At 40.0% G+C, this 5,582-nt stretch overlaps 1 protein-coding gene across 2 annotated transcripts in view; it reads right to left on the bottom strand.

The window, feature by feature from the left end:
• znf652 (zinc finger protein 652) overlaps positions 1 to 5,311 on the bottom strand; it is a 19,666-nt gene extending 14,355 nt beyond the window's left edge. Inside the window, exons 1-2 of one of the 2 annotated variants that reach the window (XM_014022678.1) lie at positions 5,150 to 5,311; positions 4,696 to 5,010 (exon numbers count right to left, since the gene is read on the bottom strand). The gene's annotated coding sequence lies outside the window, so the exon portion shown is untranslated. Of the gene's footprint in view, positions 1 to 4,695 lie in introns of both variants that reach the window. The other variant, XM_014022672.1, reaches the window with a different exon arrangement.
• Positions 5,312 to 5,582: the final 271 nt, after the last annotated feature.

A 5,582-nucleotide genomic window follows, 5' to 3' on the forward strand; every position in this document is an offset into this window, starting at 1 on the left:
GGAGTTAGCAGCTGACTGGACTGTGCATAAACAGATTTAATCACATCTATAATCTTAAATTTTTGATCATAAACATTAAAACTTACCTTAATCACAGATTAATTTGTGCTTCAACGCAAGAGACCGTTGAAAAAAAAATCTGAGCACTTTCCAGAAATCTACATCTTTGCATAAAGAACCGGAGAGTTACGGATTAAAGCACGATTTTTGGTCTTAAACATCACAAGTGAGTGCATCTCCCATTGACTGTTAGAGAGCGTAGTGTAACCGCAGCTCAGGAGCTTCTACTGCAAATACAACCACAGGAAATTGTATGTCAACGTGTCAGCAGAGCTTATGTGCTACATGTTTTGCAACCTAACATTTTAGCACTTGTATAAATAATAAAAACTGAAAAAAAAAAATCAAAAATCTATTTTTTGCTTTCGAGTTTCAGCACCGATCGAGGTCCTGGGCCTGCGTACGTACCTGCTGAGATGCTCCGGGCCGACAGCTGGTTGACCTCAAACAGCCTGACACCTTTACTAGTCATGCTGAGCGTGCATCACGCAGCGGTTTCTTCGCTCGAAAACCTCCCACAGCGGTACACAAAAAGTGCATTTCCTTTCTTGGAGATTGCAATTTTTTTTCCCCTCGACACAAACATCTTACAGTTAAACAAACAGCAATTTGTTTGATATAAAGACAACATGAGCAAGGAGCGACTCTGGCACCTGCAGCCCAGASATTTTGTGCTTATAATAGTCTGTAGATGATATTCGTCTCTTTACTGCTTTAATCCTAGAAATRCTCTCAAATGCTTTGTCTTAAGACAAAGCTAAACATGCAGCAATGACAGCGGATGCAAGTGGAACAAACAAATCTGTTTACTCTTATTTTGCAAACACTCAAAATAAGCAGTTTATGCAGACTTTAACTTTATGTTCATGTGAAAAAAAAAACAAAAAAAAAAAAAACGGCACGCCGACTCTGATCTCCAAGAACCATCCAGCAGTTCTCACAGCAGTAAGACCACAGGGGGAGGGAGCAACTCGACACTCAAAGTTGTCCTAGACACAAAGCCTAACAGATTATCCACTGTCGAGATGACGGCGCAGAATTACCTGCAGGAAAGGTTACATGCAATCAGCTGGTGCCTTTGTTTCATTCAAACACACAAAGCAACACAAACAACTGCATAAAAGAATAACAAAGGCTTAACACTCCTCGTCTCGAGTTTGGGTTTTATATATGCAGGTTTTTTTGCGGTGTAAGAAAATATTAATACACGTTAATATGGTGATGTTTTGTTTCCTGATACTGTATCGATTTTAAAAAGCACTACGTTGATTTTTAATTAAGCCTTGATGAATGCTGTTAAGAAAATGTGAAATGTATTTTTCACTGTTGTTCAGTGTTCTTCTGATCGCATAAAAATAAGKAGAATTTAATCAGGTTTCTGCATGTAATGCATGGTGTGCTGTTTATACTGAGATTTTCTAAATTAGAATCTTGTGCAACTCTGTAAAATTTAGGGATGTCCCGATCAGATCGGTGGCAGATTTGGCCATTTTTTTGAAAATCGGGTAGAATCGGATTTAGTCATGTGATCGGGCCGATCCAGTTTTCAGCATCATTGTGCTTTACAACTGCCGATAAGAAGTCAAGAAGCACACAAGTTTGCAACCATGTCCACAGTGTGGGAACACTTTTCAATGGAAAACAATGATGCTGAAACTGCATCTCGCAAAACCTGCAAACTGGTTGCTTTTCTTGGTGGGAACAGCAGGGCTCGCTTTACTACCAACCTGTCACTTGGAAACAAATAAAGAAATAAAGCTCTTGGATCGGTATCGGAAAGACTAATCATTAAAAAAATCTGATTGTATCAGGCGTCAAAAAATCTGGATCGGGACATCCCTAGTAAAATTGATTGAATTATGTAGCTAATACTGTGTTTTTTTTTTAAGGTAAATTGAATGTGTCAGCCATCTTGAACTTGAAATAATCAGCTTTAGATTTTATTTACCTTTATTTAACCAGGTAAATCCCATTGAAATCACAGATCTCTTTTTGCAAGGGAGACCTGGGCCTGAAAGTAACCTATTATATGTAGTTTGTGTACAACCTACAAGATGGAGATGCAATGCAATTCAAATCCACTAAGTTATTCATGAGATATTTTACACAGATTTTGCACAAAAGATTTGAGCTCAGAGTACAAGTTAGGGATCAGTTTCAGCTACAACCACACCAGGTTTCAGCTCAAAACCTGTAAAATTCACTGAGTTATAGACATTTTTGTGGTTTCATAATGTTGATTAGTTGTGGCGGTGTACTTGTGTCTGGCTGACGTTTTGATGTACCTCTAGGGCTGCCACAAACGATTATTTTAATAATCGATTAATCACCGATTACTTATTCGATTAGTCGACTAATCAGATCATACGTTAATTGAATATAAAACATACAGCTTATCACGTCAGAATGCAGCTGCTATTATATAACCGTTAGATTTTAGCTATATGCTAACTAAAAATAATTGCTGTGGAAGGCAAGTTCTGCTCTGCAGATATTACACAGGTTTCTCTTTCATTTTCTTAAAATGATCCCACACTTTGAGCTCTGCTGTCAGGTAGCCATGATACCAGAGCCTGTCTGTATAATGTCTTGTGACGTCCACYGCCTACCCCAGTTACCACTACTGTGCATGTGTGTCAAGGACAGAAAGGCAGATGTGGCAGTGGAAGGTGTCAAAGCAGTTTGGAGAGAAAAACAAAGTAAAGAACATCAAAAAAAGAAAATGATTAATCGATTATTAAATTAGTCATCGATTATTTTAATAATCGATTAGTCGTTGATTAATCGTGGCAGCTCTATGTACCTCCAATGATTACTTTCTGAAAGTTTCATTAAAATCATTTCAGTTGTTTGTGGGAAAACAGTGCAAACACACATTAACGCTCTACCTTTGTCTGCGTGCCAAAATAAAACAAAACCTAAAACTGAAACATATAAACAAACCGTAAAACATCTGTAAATTAAAAGTAGCAACCAAAAAAAAAAAACCTTCCACTCTTATCAAAATCAGAGACGAGTCATTTCATGGTTTCACTCTGTGAAATGATGAAGTCGTTTGATGTGGGAAACGTGACGCGTAAAGAACTCTCAATATCAGTGGCGATTAGTTAACACAATCAACCTGACAAATCTGGAAGTGAAAACTAATATAGTGTGCTGTGTGATCAATTTTAATTTGGGAAGCTTTGAAAGAATAACAAAGTTTGACAATAATAATAATAATAATAAAAACAGATCATCCATTTTAACACTTGTTAATATGTGGAGAAATCTGTTCCTCCTGCATAAATTATAAAACTTTACTAAAAAAACAGCCGTGCTGAGAAATCCAAACTAATTCTGTGTAAAGTTACCCACGAAACCAGTCATTTAACGGATATATGTTGCTGTGGTTTAGATCTATATGACACAGGAAGGGAGTGAGAGCAAAGGCACTACACCACACACACAAAAAATAAGAGGACTGTAGTTTCACAAGCCACTTGCTCAGGTAGATGAGTCATATGTGACAAAATACTGTCCTTTTTACCTTTTAATATGCAAGCGCTACTCAAATCCATGAAGCCTGTCAGGTTTGGAGTCTAATGAGATTTCTGAGCTCTGCAGAGGTGTTAAGGTTCACATTCCTCTCTCTGTCCAAACTCATAAGACCTTAACCAGCTCACTGCAGGGGGGCTTCATGCCTCTGTTAGTGTTTGGCCCTTCAAGCCCTTAATCGGGTCATAGAGTAATGCACGGGGCATTTTTGGTTCAGCCTGTGCAAATCATCTGGGTTAGCAATGAATAAGTGGGAGAGTAAAAAAAAAAAAATCACAGCTTTGCTTCTGCACAAAAATGAGGCATTTCCAAAACCTGTCAGAGTGCTCTGGTTTGAATTTTATGTTTAAAACATAGTGATGTGAAATAAGCTCGAATGGGGATTTTATATATAAAAGAACACAAACTGGTTTTAGAAAAGCAACTTTTTTTTTTTTTTGGTTTAACACTGAATCCAAAGTCAACATTGTTCAACAAATACCAGCAATGTTTTACAGGCCTGGCCAACTTAGGCTACTTAGCCTGTTAGCTGCAGTCTTTAAGCTCAACACATATGACAGGCTAACTTGGCTACATTAGCTTAAGGTGCAGCTGTTCGGCCACCTTACCTGCAAAAGGATAACACAACTTTGCATTCCATCTAAAAGGCTAGCATTTGCTGACATCACAACTAATATCAGCTACATGCACTTTCACTTTTTTTAACCCCATACCGCCCAGAGCGTAGCTAGCTAGCTTAAAAGCTAGCGTTCACGTCAAAAATYTTTAGCTTGTTTAATTTTCGATGAGGGGGGCGCGTGCGTGACAGCTACCGGGGGCTGTTTGAGGCTAAACATGAAGCCGTTTTCACGCTTTGTTTTCGGCGTGTCTGTCTTGTCGGGGCACCGCTGTCCTAATAAATAAATAAATAAAAAAAGCCAGACTGTCTGCTGCTGTGGTGGCAAACCCACTCAACTCGACTCTGTCACCGAAAGTCGGCGTTAGCAGCACCGGCCACCCGGCTTCCGGCGGTCCGGGTGAGAGCGCCTCTCCCTCGGCTAAGTAAGCGCATCAAATCCGTCAATACAGCGACATTTTGTGGTCGGTTCACGGGCTTACCTCCGTTCGAGAGCGACCTCCCTGCAATCAGAGTTGCACAGATTCACGGGTGGACTTCTTCTTCTCGTCTCGCCCTCCCCTCCACGCGATGGCAGCTTTGTTTGTAAAATGTTGTTGTTGTTGTGCGGGGCTCCTCTCACAGCCCTGCTGGTACGTGGCTCGGCCTCATCACCACCACCGTCCCGACTCCCGCGCTCATCCCAGCCCTCCAGTCCAGGCCGCTGTGTGGACAGCCGGGCGCGCGCACCGCTCAGCGTCTGGCACCGGATTCCTCTCATCTCCAAACCCGACAGAACTTCAAGGCGCGCGCCCGTCCTGTTTGATTAATGAAATCATAATGGGAGGACAGTGAGGGAGTTAAAGTCCCTGTGAAGGGAAACCAATTTATGTAGCTAGTTTCTTTTTAAATCATAACTTTTTTATGAGATTTGGAATTTAATCTTGACTTTTGAACCTCAGTATTTAGATTGACAGAGCTTGTCCTCAGTAATGAGTGAGTTGCTTCGGCCGGTTGTTTGTCAAGTCGAAAGGCAAAAATGTTCAAAATGCACAAAAATATATCACCTAGCCCACTATTAGTGACAAAAAAGGCAACTGCCACTCCACCCCTTAAAACTAATGCAAAACGCACAAAAATGACAGAAGAGGAACAGATCCATACAAAACATGAGCAACAGACTCCAAATGAACACAAAATACAGCGGGTAAAATAAGTATTGAACACGTCACCATTTTTCTCAGTAAATATATTACTAGAGGTGCTAATGACATGAAATTTTCACCAGATGTRGGTAACAACCCAAGTGATCCATACATACAAAGAAATCAAACCATAAATGTCCAGAAATGAAGTTGTTTGTAATAATGAGGAATGGCACAGGGGAAAA

The sequence above is a fragment of the Austrofundulus limnaeus genome, unplaced genomic scaffold, assembly GCF_001266775.1.
Source record: "Austrofundulus limnaeus strain Quisiro unplaced genomic scaffold, Austrofundulus_limnaeus-1.0 Scaffold4, whole genome shotgun sequence".
NCBI classification, from domain to species: domain Eukaryota; kingdom Metazoa; phylum Chordata; class Actinopteri; order Cyprinodontiformes; family Rivulidae; genus Austrofundulus; species Austrofundulus limnaeus.